This window comes from Saccostrea cucullata, unplaced genomic scaffold (genome assembly GCF_032062105.1).
Source record: "Saccostrea cucullata isolate Sc308-1 unplaced genomic scaffold, CSIRO_AGI_Scuc_v1 ctg15117, whole genome shotgun sequence".
NCBI lineage: Eukaryota > Metazoa > Mollusca > Bivalvia > Ostreida > Ostreidae > Saccostrea > Saccostrea cuccullata.
Genome location: NW_026918686.1, coordinates 1 through 14859, shown reverse-complemented (window position 1 = coordinate 14859; position 14859 = coordinate 1). Strand labels below are relative to the sequence as shown.

The 14859-nt window shown below is 34.3% G+C and overlaps 1 pseudogene; it reads right to left on the bottom strand.

Moving 5' to 3' along the window:
• Nucleotides 1-340: 340 nt before the first annotated feature.
• On the bottom strand, nt 341-2671 carry LOC134269684 (D-amino-acid oxidase-like; annotated as a pseudogene).
• Between the last annotated feature and the right edge of the window lie 12188 nt (nt 2672-14859).

The window sequence follows — 14859 nt, the reverse complement described above, 5'->3', positions numbered from 1 at the left end:
AGATGTACATTATAGTTTGTCATAATGTAACGGGCTGGGACGCCCTTTTCAAAATGGGGAGGAATGTGGTGGTTATGGAGGTACTGGGCACGAGTTACCCTGCTACCTCCAATAACAGGGTATACGTCACAGCACCTGTTGTGACGTGTACAGATCCTCGCTCTCTTTTCTATTACATGCTGCAGAGTACAGACGTGTCTCTGTCAACTCCGCCATTATTGTAATCTATATTGTATATTATAACTGCGGGCACTAATAGATAGCGGATTATTTTAGCATAGTGTTTTCTCTGTTCCGCCATCACCGTAGTAGTAGATAATCTAGAGTAAAGCTATAATACGTTTAGGCTTTGCATTAGTTCCAGACACCCCTCCCAAATCGCCTTGCGATCAACGTCATCAATTTTTGTGTTTCAGTCGCCAGTCTGACCAGTTCCGCCAAGTACGACAGCATCGGCTCTAGATAATCAAACACGCCCGCGTAACAATGTTTTATCGAATACATCATAAACAAGAGATGTTTGTAAAACACTTATGCTCCCCCCCCCTAATTGGAAATTTTCAAAGTCCAAGGGGTATAACTCTGTCAAAAATGGTGCGATCGTACCCAAAACAAAACTTGACCTAGATATTCATGAGATATATCTGTATACCAAATTTCATTTCAGTATGCGAAACGGTTGCAAAGAAAATGAGCGGAAACTGCAAATAATGGATTCTTTTTAAGTCCAAGGGACATAACTCTGTCAAAAATGGTGCGATCGTATTCAAAACAAAACCTGACCAAGATAATAATGTGATATATCTGTATACCAAATTTCACTACATTACGTGCAACGGTTGCAAAGAAAATGAGCGGAAACTAAGTGGACAGACATACCGACCGACAGACTGACAGACAGCAGCAAAGCAATATGCCCTAATTGCCCTAATGCCTAATAATGGATACCGAACACACCGTAACAATGGATAATTGAACACATCATAAACAATGAAAAGCACAACCTAATCCGATTCATTGAATATGATAATAAAAGTTACTGGGCTGTATTCGTTATGTTTCAAACAAAATACTGAACCGTGAAAGTATAAAACTATATACCCAGGTAAAATGTATTTTTCACAATGTGCATTCGTTCCTTCGTACGTCATAAAATGCTTCACCCACGGAGCTTTAACCTGAAAATAAAACAGTATACCTTGATATCTATTTTATACACATCACAACACAAAATAGAACGCAAGAAGTAAATCATTATTATGTCATTACCCTGGTGACTTGGCCCCGGATCGGAGTGACGTCATTGTCTTTGACAAGTGTCCTTGAACCAATCCCTGAAGCGTCCACTATCATAATCTGACAGTAGCTACACAAGACAGATTTTGCATTAATTAAATACAGTTAAGGGTCTTAAGACAAACGAGAAAAAAATTATATCTATGTACGTATCTTATCCAACCTGTTCACTCGTCTTTGTATGAACTGTCCATTGCTATTCTTGAATCTAGAAATAATGTACGTACCTTATCCAAACTGTTCACTCGTCTTTGTATGAACTGTCCATTGCCATTCTTGAATCTAGAAATAAATCATAATTCAAATGCATATAACATATTGTATAATATAAAGTATGACTCGACCAATCAAAATATCTTGAGAAAATATAAATCGACCATATATTTTATACCCAAATGATTATATTTGTCAGGTTTCTAACTAATATTCCTTTGTCATACTGACCTTGACATAAGCCAAGACAGATAGGCCTTGACATTGATCATCACCATGGTGTAAAACACGCCAAATCTACAGCAGAGAGACAGCTACAACCTATTAGTAAGCAGGATATCTGACCAATCCCAAGACAGTAAATCCGACCAATCAAAGACATATGACATAGCTGGGAATACAGTCGGTTGGCATCTAATCAAAGTGCAACATCACGTAGACGATATACGGTAAAAATTGAATGCATGAGTTAGGTTTTACCTGGCCTAGGGGAAAAGAAGTTTATAGTTCTTTGTTGTCCAGTTCGCGGTATCCCATGACCTGGTGCCGCAATCCTGGACACTATTTCAATAAAAAAAAAAAACAAAAATAAACACAATGGCTAGCAATAGAAACCGTTTTATTGTACATAAACATTTCCTTGGGAAAATAATCAAGTTTCATAACATGAATAAGTTTTTCCTGGTTTACCTGTGTTTCTGCAAAGAAAGAGTAACCCGAGACTATCTGTGCCCCGAGACGACTGGCCAGAGGCGACGTTGCAAGATATAACAGGTAATCCCAGGTGTCGCAACCGCACTTCCTATGGTAGGAATCGGAATAGCAATAAAAATGATAATAACTTTATGAAACTTTAACATATTGAATCTGGCTTTTCATTTACTTAGTATAAGCGAAAAAGACAACTATGAAAGGTGGTAAGAATTTGAAATACTAACAACTGATGGATGAATAAGATTCTAACGCGACTAATTCCTGATTGTCCCCGCCCATCAGATGTGGCAACCAGAATCCACCTGACCCATCTGAAGTGGTGTCCGGACTGAACCGGTCAGCAATGATTCTGACGTCACAGTCCGGCAATTCGTTCTGGATCTGTACCGCGCTGGACACGCCCGCTACCCCAGCACCAACCACACATACGCGGTTTTTTGTCACTTTACTAAAAATAGATCCCTCATTATGTAATAACAAAGACTTTAAGTTTATATTTGTATGAATAATTATTTACAAAATATTATTCAGAATGAAATTCTACGCAGGAGGGGAAAAATAAAAACAGCGTTTATCTTTGTAAGATATATATATTTTTTAAATTATATAGGACAGCAACTTTTAGGGGTAGATAATCTAAATTATACATATTTTGAAAATAACAAAAAAATGAAGTGAACGATATTTGGGAAATAGATTTCAATAATAAAAAAACTAATTGGCCATCTTTAGTAAATGTCCTCTCCCGACCTATGGTAAAATTATAGGGTCGGTAGGTAATAGGTATGCGGGAAAATCTTTTATCCAGAAAATTTCAACACATTTGTTGACGTGATGAAATGAATAAAAAGAAAAAAAATGTGTCAAAGCATATAAGCCAAGAACCACTGGAACTTAAAGGGACATGGACACAGTTTAAACTGTGTTTCTAAAACCAATGTTGATATTTACAATTCCTAACTAAGGCATCATCTAATCATCAGTAAAATTTTGAACATCATTCGTTGATTAACAAACGAGATACAGAACGTAAAGTTCTTCATTATGTAATGAAGTTAACATTTAGAATAATCTTCTTTATTGAAATTATCTGATTTGAAGAAACATATATTAGTATATCTATCTATGTAAATAAAAACATAACTCGGAGCCTGTTTACATAACAAAGGTTTCGAGCTCTAAATCTACGGCGTATCTTGTATCTTAACAACTGAAGTTCAATTTTTTATGATCATTAGAAATTCAAAAGGCTGTTTCGGTGCCGAGGAGCACGCCCCTGTCGAATGGACATATTCGCTTCGAGTCCCGTGTATTCAGAATATGTAAATTGAATTTTCTACAGTCAAATCAAGCATAAGAAATGAAGGCCTAACAATTGATATGAATATTTCAAACAACGTACAACCAACTGCTTATATTTTCTATTATATCGTTCAAAGAGTTTACAAAATGCTGGCTTTAAAAGAGTTTGTTAAAATTCCCGCAACGTCAACTATTATGTCAATAGCCTGCCGAGGTTTAAAATTAATCGCACTGATCAGAGCTAGATGCTCTTTGGGTCATATTGGCATACCTTGATTTGAAGAAGGGCGAACTATACGAACTATTTTTCATTCAAATAAGTTATTTATAAAAGACAAACTGTGCTCCATATATAAAGGCTTCATTGAATTTTATTTAATGACGGACATACGACACCTTTAGGACATGGTTTCAATTTATATTATATGCAGTCAACATATGCTTGAGGAATTAATACAGTTTGAAAGGGTAGTGTTTTTGTTTATCCGACTATAAATTTTCAAAATAATCTCGCCTATCGTCTCCATCATCATTATCGTCTCCATCATCTTGACGCATGCCTTTTCACATACAACTAATGTCCATTTTTTTTTACTTTATTTATTTCCCAGGCGACAAGTGATAGTAACATCAATGTTTTCTTCTTCTTTTTTTGACCAAGTTTTTGAATTGACAATGGTTTATTTCAATAAATCAAGTATAATATTACTTTTTTCCTTTGAATGTCTCACATGATAATAACAATACATTAATATAGAAATATAAGGGTAACCATAATGTTTCGATAAATCATTGTTATCACCAGATTAACAGAATACTTGCATTTAGAGGATTGGCTTTACATTTACTTCTTTTGCAGATTTCTCCTCAAGCCCTTATTACCCTACGTTTCTGGTGACGTAACCAGTATTCATTGCCAGAATCACAAAAATGTATTACAATGCGCATGGATTAAATGATGTTTAATGGAAGTTTGAAAATATTTAAAGAAACTAATGATTTAAATGATACTATTATAATTGTGAATGGTTCAACTAATCAATTTTCTTAATATTCAAACAGCTGTTAAAGAGAAATCTAAGATACTACTAAACTTTCAAAGTTCTCACCAAGTGTTTAAGATTAGTAAGTTGTCAATATATTAACTCGCGATCATAGATATTACCCGATATTCTTGGAACCCTCACTCTTCTATGCCAAACCTGTTTCTTTAACATTGCAAATGAATATGCACAGTAATCAAGAACAGATTCATACATATATTAAAAAGTATCCTTACTTTGGAGTTATTGTAGCATATTCCAACAATATTTCGGAATTCTCATGGGTACCAATTATGCCCCGTTATCAGCAAATCGATTGATATTTTTGTATTCATATGAAGGAGAAGTTATTCAAAACACTCTACATGTGAAGAAAAAGTCTCTTGCTTTGACCTTCGATTCAACTGTTAGATAAGCAGCAGAACTGATCCATATTCAAGAGTTAAATATAATACTATAGTATATATCATTTTTAAATAAAGCTGCAAAAATCAAATATATTAACTGCAATATGGTTGACAATTGGGAACCGATGATCATAATACTTGACCATGATTTTGTTTGATGTTAAATGCTAAAAAGTGTTCTTAGTAAATTCAGGAACGACAAAATAGGGTAAAACCTGAAATAAAGTATTGTTTGAAATCGGATTAAGATATTCAAATAAGGAAGTTTCCATATTAAAGGGATGAATTGTACAGGATTAAAATTGCACAATTTTATAAAGTGATCATTAGAATTCTATTTTCATGTTTATCCCAAACTAGGTTATAATACTATATTCTATAAAAATATTTCAGGGAGACTAATTTCCTTGTGCAAGAAACACAGTTTGCTTTCTGAGTGATCATTTATACTAGTATTTGTCTTTGCACACAGATGTCAAATTGTTCGCCTTCCATATGGCCAGTAACTTCTTTATGCTGATAAATGAATCAGGAATACATAGGTTTATAAAGAAAAACATGGATTGAAACATAGAAAAACATCTTAAGTTGAAATACCCTTTGGTGCAAAATTTTAAAACCCGGTACAGCAGAATTTTGGCTACAAAATTTTATACTTTTTACAGAAATAAAGGTTGTTATTAGTAAACAATGTTTTCAAATGATGTACATGCATTTCTATTAACCTCAATTATCATCTTTAAAATGGGCTTTCAACCTCCGGGTTTTTTATACCCCCCGCTTGAAAAGTGGGAGGGTATATAGTAATCGTTAATTCCGTCCGTCCGTCTGTCCGTCCGTCCGTCCGTCTGTACGTCCGTCCGTCCGTCCGTCTGTCCGTCCGTCCGTCCGTCCGTCCGTCTGTTACGCTTTGGGGTACCCATCTCTTATCCGCAACTCCTCTAATACCACTGAATGAAATTTGATGAAACTTTCACAGAATCTTTATTACATATTGCCATTGTGCACCTCCTATTTTACTTTTTGATCCGACACATATTTTGAGTTTCCCGGCCACAGGAAAGCATGGACTTTTTCACCAGTTATAACCATATTTTCTATTAAAGATCACAGAATGGCGGCAAATCCACAACTTCTCCCAGTCTGCTCAACTGCCCAGAGATGTTAGCAAAATCCGTTATGCTTACAAACATACTATTTCACTAAATTGAAAGTTAATACATTCTTACAACCTTGCGTATGTTGTTAAGCCCCTAAAAGCATTGGCAAAAAATGATAAACATACTTTTCTCATGCAAAAAAACTTGCATCGGAGTTGAAATCTCCCATGATACATAACCGAAACCCCACATGCGTCTCTTTACACGGGGAGAAAGGCAAGGAATAAATGACAATCTTTAAAAAAAAAATGACAAAAATGATATGAGCTGCAGAACTTATAATTACAACCTCGCAGATATGAAGCAATATAAAGTTATTAAAAGTTAAATCATGTTTGAAAATCAAAAAAAGAAAGTCCAATTAAACTCGAATAATTTACCACATCTACTTGCAAAAATAGTTTTTTCGTTAAAATTCTTTATTAAAGTTCATACGAAACAGTTCGTAACACTGGGATTTTACTTTTTAAACATAAAGATTGGTATGAAAGAATGTTAAATTACGTTTAGTAAAAATAATTTAGCTTTTGCTTAACGGAAAAATGAAGGCTTAAACTTGCCCACTTGATAAATTTTTACCCGCTTATCGTTCTTGATTTTGTGTTTGCATGACGTCACAACGACCCATTGATGTAAACAACGCGTTAGATCCAGTGCAATTTTACAATATTTTATTGAGTTAATTTTAGTCTATTTTGTGGATATATATGTGATTTTTTTTAGATGAGCTATCTGATTCTAAAGAACAGTTTACTCTATTAAAACTTATCGTTAATTGAGCACAGTAACTGAAAACGAGAGCTATTCATAGTAAGATGATCCTGGTAAAAACCCTGATGAAATCAATAATTTTCACTCCAACCAAGATTACTTACTGAGTATTTTAAATTGATACCTTAGAAACAACAATCTCCTTGCTTGTTTTTTTTTATACGTATATGATACATGATGTACCCCCCCCCCCCTTTCCCTAATTAAACACGGGGATGTTGAAGTTTATGGTAAACATTGATCTATAAAAAGTCGGCGTATTTGAATGCACACTTCTACAATCTGAAACACAAACACTCATAAAAATGATATAGAGAAATAGGTTTATGACGACATCATCGTAATTTTGCTGTCACAAGAAACGTGATTTTAAAAAATAACCAGCATTACAAGTATGCACGTGAATATATCTGTACTGTAATGTTACGGTACTGATTTAGTAGTTTGAAAATACTCATGAATACAGTGCGTGCATAAGATGATCCGTTGAAAACCAATGCCCCCAATGCCCATTGTTTGCGAGACTGAACCTAAACAATTTTAAGAATCAAATATTTTTACAATTTAACATTCTTTTCCGCAGAATTTAATCTTTGTTGAAATAAACTGATACAAATTTAGAAAATTTGATTTGTAAATACATACAGAAACGTAGGACTACATATATAGATAGAATTGCGTTTAAAGTCTGAGGCTAACTTAGTTAATAATAATATTACTATATTGAAAAAGGCACATAGTACAGTGTTATGTGTAAATGTACCGATTTTGGTAAAAAAAAAAATACGGGATGAGAAAGAGTCAATGAGAAAGGGAAAGCCAAAGAAGGAGTATAAGGAATATCTAAGAGAAGAGAAGACGAGGTAGCGATATCATAGAATTATTTCATTTGCATAAACAGTTAATGAATGACATCATTGTAGTTTCACTTTAACACACCGCTGTCAATCGAATCCAGCTTTACTTATATGCGCGTGCTACCGATCGATAATCGATAGTGCTCATATTCTGATCGTTCTTAAAAAAAAATTATTGGAAATTTAACAAATCATATCTTTGTGTTAGAAATTTATTCAACTGTAATGCTATTTGGCAGTCTCTATATTTATATATATTACTCGAGGACAGAAGTTCTGCTCTCTGGCTATCGTTTATTTTTCTCCCTCTCTCTCATTATTACATTAGAATGTAGAAGGATGACAATAAATTACACGGATCAAACATGCAAAAATCTTGCAAACATGCAACAGGATGTTAAAAGACAAACACTATCTGGTTTGAAAATCATATATTCATGCAAAATTTTAGTCAAGACAATGCTATTTCTTAAAAATCACGCTGCATAAGACATGATCAGCTATATAAATATTAGTACTGAATGAAGCGAGTGGGTCTTACTGGCGTCATAAGCAAAAAGAGATAAGCCGCGCTAGTTGAAGTTCATCTTCGCAGTCAAATAACTTTGATCGACTCTGCTGCCTCCAACTTGCGTAAAAAATCCAAAATGTTATTTCAGACTCATTAATGTTGCCCAGATGAACTCATTTCCGTATACAACCCAAAATATGCAGGACATTGTTTCGTTTGACCTTTAAATAGCGCATTTACAATTTTAATAAATCATGGTTCTTTAAAGGAAAAAATCCATTCCTTGTCTTTTTAGAATTTACGAAACCATTAACCCCCCCCCCCCCCCCCTTCAAGTATCAAACAATATATGAGATGTGTCAGTACAACATTTATTTATAAAAACATATTTTCCACAGCTTCATTAAGGATCTTTTAATCAGACATCTTCACGGTCTTTTGATGGTCTGTAATAACTCCTCCGTTTCCCCACAGTTTAGCTGGAGTCTGAGTGAGCATTGTCTGGATCCCCTTGACGACTTGTCCCGCACGCCACCAATGCAACGTCACACCAGACCCCCCGTTTCCGTAGTTATGTACATTATGAAAATAAAGAAGAGCGGATCATTCAGTTATTAACTTACGAACCATACTTACCACTTTTCCTGTTGGGAACATCTGAGATTCCAGATAGAAAAAATGGTAAGTATGGTTCGTAAGTATCATATTGTTACACATCTGATCTGGCGTAGATACTCTGTAACCTCGGTGGGGGCGTAATCCGATCCAACGTTAGATAATTCCTGTATCATGCTCAGAGAATGTTACATATGGAGATAAAGAACAGTATTTAAGATCAAAGTGGAGCAAAGCTAAACGGTCCTCCAAAACATCGGGGTTGGATCAGGTGCCAGGGAGGAGTAAGCATCCCCTGCCGACCTGTCATACCCGCCGTGTGCTTCTTATGTCAATACAATATTGTGTGCTTCTTATGTCAATACAATATATCCCTGTGAGCTTGAGATCAGATAAAAGATACCACAGAGTCTGAACCATCTGTTTTATATTTGGATATTCTGTTTGAAAAAGACGTAAATGGTAATCTTACAACCAAGTTCTATTATAAACGTGATAACTTTAACTTTTCTATCGTCAACGCCCCTTACTTATGCAGCAATATACCTTTATCACCTTCATACGAGGTTTATATATATCTCAGTTGATTCGATACGCAAGAGCATGCTCTCCGTAAGTACAATTTCCAAAACGAAGTAAACTAGTGCTAATTGTAACGGGGACCGTTACAGATGTTCCCCAAACGCTCCCCATGTCCCTTTTCGTGCCTTATTCCTCTTAGACCCTTTTTAAATATGCTAAGTATCCAAGGATTTCATTTAAGAATATAAAAATACAATGATATCAACTATCAGCTATATATCGTTTAACGTTTTGCATGCGCGCACAAGTACATGTACATGCATATGCAAGATGATTATGGCATGTTGGTTAAGCGATTAACATATCTTTCTATCCCGCGAATCAAAGAAAAAAATACATATATAAAGTTACCATTTTTTACGCATATGTCATTTTTTGATGTATCGATTCACATTTTATTTCTCTACTTATTTTAGCCTCGGGCTCAAAGTTGGTTTTATTCCGACGACAAGGCAGGGTTAAAGTCGACTAAGGGTATAACGCCGATGGCTAACCAATCAAAATGAACTTAGTCAATAGTAGTTCCATACATGGAAAAGGGATTTTCCTTTATGTTCGGAATTTTTAAAATATTTCCTCTCAGGCCATTTTGACAACACTGGTACCTGTGCCTAGTAAATTTTATATACATGTACTATGTAAATAAATATATAAAGGTTTTTGACCGGAACTATTCATTTTTTCCAACGCATAGGGGGCTACTTTCTGGGGTTTACAAGAGTTGTTTAAAAAGACATTCGTGTCAGCTAATGTGACCAATATTGTTTAACACTTCTTATTGATATTTTTTTCATGAATGCAAATATCTGATTATTTTACGAAGGAGCGTACCTGTATATTGATTTTTGATATACCGAAAATCGCTATTTCTGGGGATTGCGTAATTCTAAAAAAAAAATTCAAATAAATTTCAAAGGTAAAATAAACAAAGGATGCTTGGTATTAAAATATTATTTCAAATCAGTAGAATTGAATGCTATTAACGACATCTGAATAAATAGGCTATAAAAGGCTTATATACCAACTTTGTTCATCTGCACTTTAATTTTAAACACGACAGGATTTGTAATTTTTTCCGTATAAATTAATAATTTCTATATACTTTGGAAACTCAAATCAAATATTTTAATACACTTTCCTCGAGCTCTTTTCTGCAGTTTTCCTGAAATTTTATGTGGGTCCGAGGTGTTATTTGAGTTCAACAGTGATTCTCTACGTTGCCATTAATTTGATTTGTTTGGTTGTTGCGGGGGGGGGGGGGGTATTTTTATTCTTAACCTATTTAACGTTGGAGTTGAATCTTGTATCTTACTCCAAGAACTTAAGATTGATTGTGATATTTGGATGAAAGGTCAAGGTCATTAAAATCCACCACCTCTTTAACTTCTATCCTGTCAACCGAAATAAACTCTGAAAGGTGTTTCTAGACACATGTACATGTACTTCATGTTTCTTTTTACCCTTGGGTCAAGGACAAAAGTTAAGGTCGATTTCAAGTTTATAGGTCAAGGTGGTTTTGGTATATAGCTAATATCAACATTTAATTCAGGTTACCAGTGACCTTGACCTAAGTTTCAAGGTCAAGGGTCAAAAGATCTGCATGCTTCAGTATGTTACATGTCTTGACATTTAGAAGTTCTTAATTCTGCATTAACATCACAAACTCAAGTATACTGTCGTTTAATGCATTGTGTGCGGGTGCATGTGCATGCACGTCCTTGCATTTACTTTTGATAGTAGTATAATGTAGGCATTCATTATACCTATTCATATTCGAAATTTCACCCTGTATTATTGAGAACCAAGAAAGTTGTAGGCCTTTAAAGTTTTAGCCAATCATATTGCAGCACATGTGCATGTGCGTGTGTTCATGATTATTCTATTATATCATGCTGTAGATCTTCATAATGTATGGCTATTTTAAAAATTTCAAAGGATTTTGTCAGAAAACAAAAAAGATATTTAGACTTTTAGTTTCAGCCAATCGGAGCGAAGCGCACGTGCATGCGCGTGAGATCTTGCTATTTTGATCATGTCATCAAGTCTATATTATTAATATATCCTTATATTATGAGTTTTAAAGCATCTCATCCAAAATTTAAAAACTTACGGCTATATTTATTATATTGGTCATTTCACGCGTTACACGTGTGCGCACACGCACGCACGTGCGCGCAAAATGACCTTCGTTCCGCACATCTACATAACATACCTAGTGATCCTAAAAAGGTTTCACCTAGATCGGATGAGTAGTTTACGAGAACACTCGCGGACAAATAGGTACGGGAGAACATAGAAAAATTCAAAAAAAGTAAAAACAATATGTTCCCAAACTTCGTTTGGGGAACATAATTACTGACAAACAAGCTGATGAAACAAGAATGTCAGCAGTCTCGTTCAAAGTCATCATATCGTAAGTTCTATGATCGATACAATGACCTTGTAAGCAAAAACGATTATTTATCATTGAGCCAAATGATGACTGGCGCTTTTCATACTAATTATTAGTCCATTACTTATACACTGAATCCCATTATTTTGCGATCTTGACAAGGAGCATATCGCAGGTGTGACCGCTATGTAGGGAATGTTCACTCCTCCATGGCACCGGATCCCACCTCTGATGTTTTTGAAGTCTGTGTTTGCTTTGCTCCTATTTTTGTATTGTTTAATGGACGTTTGAGCTTAGTTACAGTTTGTTATCTACATACATTTCATATTTTATTATACTTTCATTCTAAGGATTTTTATGGAATTACACTATTATTAGAAATGTTGACTGCAAAATTATTTAGAAAAAAAATATCAATAAAACCTCATGGAGTCTAAGTTTTTGCTGTCTAGTCAATGTCAGTCCCTACAAAAAGCCTTAAATATGAATTTTCAGACTACAACGTTAACAAATAAATCTGACAATTTTGACTACACACATTTGTATACACAAGCATTACTGTCTAACCTATACATGTAATACTGTATGTAAAAATTCTCTAAAGTAGGTGCAGTGAATATATATATAACATCTTACTCAGAAATCAAATGCTAGGCCTACACATGTCTCCTAGAGTTAAAAAATTCTACATTTAATTGTCTTGAATCTTTCACAGTTGTGTATGAATGATTGGCAAAAAGGTTGGGACCACTCTTCTAAACTGTATCAGGAATATGGATATAAGTTTAGATTACGCTGCAGAAATATTAAGTAAAAATGTTTTAATTGTCTGCATATATATACTGAATATTATGCATTTTGGCCAGCAAATTGTTCCTTGACACAAGGTTTTTGTTAGTGAGATTGAAGTTCTGGATCTTCTTTGGAAACAATATCTTAACCATTTGAGGTATAGAAAACTACGGAAGACCAAAAAAATGTACTCACTAGATTTTATGAATTTCTATGCGGATTTACAATATTTTGAATAAAAAAAATCTTTCTTCTTTATTTTGCACTTTACATTCATGTTCCATTAGGAATACAAACTAACTAAAAGGGGATATTACATACTGATCTTGGCGAGTGCTTCCATCTTGACTAAAATGTTCTGTCAAAGGCTAGATTATTTCATATAAGCATCTCGGCAGCTGGCCAAACAATTTTAAAATATGGCTAGTAGAGTTAAATTAATTAATATATGAGTAATTGATTTCCGTCAATCTCTCAATAAAACAAATATACCGGTACGCAAACCTGTTTTCACCAAAAGAACTGCAAATATGTTGCAGGCTCATGGTGATAGTTATATTTGGATACTTTTTGCGCGAGTTTTTCGAGAAGGGAGGGGTATATTAACAACCCAAAAACAATGTGTAAAGGGACACATGTTAAGTTTTTGTATCATAGGGGGTTCATCTCGAAAGCGGAGGTTTTTTGCATAAAAGTATGTTTGAAAAAATTCTTTACTTATGATTTCTTAGGACCCAAACAACACACGCACGGGTTACAAGTAGGATATGGAGATAACGAACAGTATTCAATCTCAAAGTCCATTAAACAATATACAAAATCAGCAGAGCAAACACGGACCTCCGAAACATCAGTGGTAGGATCAGGTGCCATGGAGGAGTGAGCATCCCCTGCCGACCGGTCACACCCGCCGTGTGCTCGTTTTCATGATCAGGAAATAACGGAAAAAATCCGTCGTCAATTCAGTGTATAAATAATGGACTAACAATTGGTATGAAAAACGTCAGTCAGCATTTGACTCAATGATAAATTGTATTTGCTGACAAGGTCATTGTATAGACCATAGAACTTAAGAAATAATGACTTTAAACGAGACTTCCATTCCTACGTATCGACGTAGGAATGGAAATTATCATTATTAATTGACAATACGTCGTCGATATATCTAAATGTCGAGTTGAAGGCCACAGCAAGTGTTTTCTTCTTATTTTCCAATATCAAATTTCGGTTTGAAAAGTCATTCGCGTATCTTCCATTTTTATAAAAAGTCTGTAGCCCACACTATGACATTTTCTCAAGCTACAGTTTTTTGTATTGTTTATATTTATTGTCATTTTCAACTTTGCAGTAAATGACAATTCACTCAGTTACTTCTTGTACTATTTTATCCAGGAAAGAGGGTTGTATGTCTTTCGAATCTAATTCAAATCTTTGAAATAAGAAACTGTTTACGTGATATGTCATTGTGTTATTGGGAAAACCTAAACCCTAAAACAAAGTTTTAACTGATAAAATCGGATTATTCAAAAATGGAAGTTTCTATATTTCCGAAGCACTGTAAGAGTGTAATCGCTTAAGATTAAAATTACACAATATTTCTATTTTTAGTAATTACTAACTTTGAGAGGAACGTTAAACTTCATACAAACAAACAAATATATCTTGGTATGTTCCTGTTGCAGCACAACACTTACTCTCCTATGTCAAACCTGTCTCTTTGACATTGCAAATGAATATGCACAGTAATCAATAATAGATTAAACAATCATAACGGCATTTCATGATTTGTTTTAAAACTACCAATACCTCTTAAATCCAACGGTTACAATTCAGATTTTATCCATATATAATATACTATCTTTCCACTATTCACTGAAAAAAGTCAATGTTGTATTATCTGAACCATGTGTTTTTTCGTAGACATCAAAGTGAGACAATTCAACACATTTTCATAAACTATATAAAAAAAAGTATCCCTACTGTCCAACAATATTTTTGATAAAGTTTAAAAAAAAAAAAAACCCTGTTTCCCTAATATGACCGACGTAATTAAATAGCGTCAAATGAAACTTTTGGGTTTTTTGCATATATTCAACCATTTTTTTTGTTCTGGTTGTTTTTCAACTTTATAAAATAGAGTTTCTGAATCATGGTATTAACAAACTTATCTTTTAAACTTAAAGAAATAATGGTAAGACCCACCC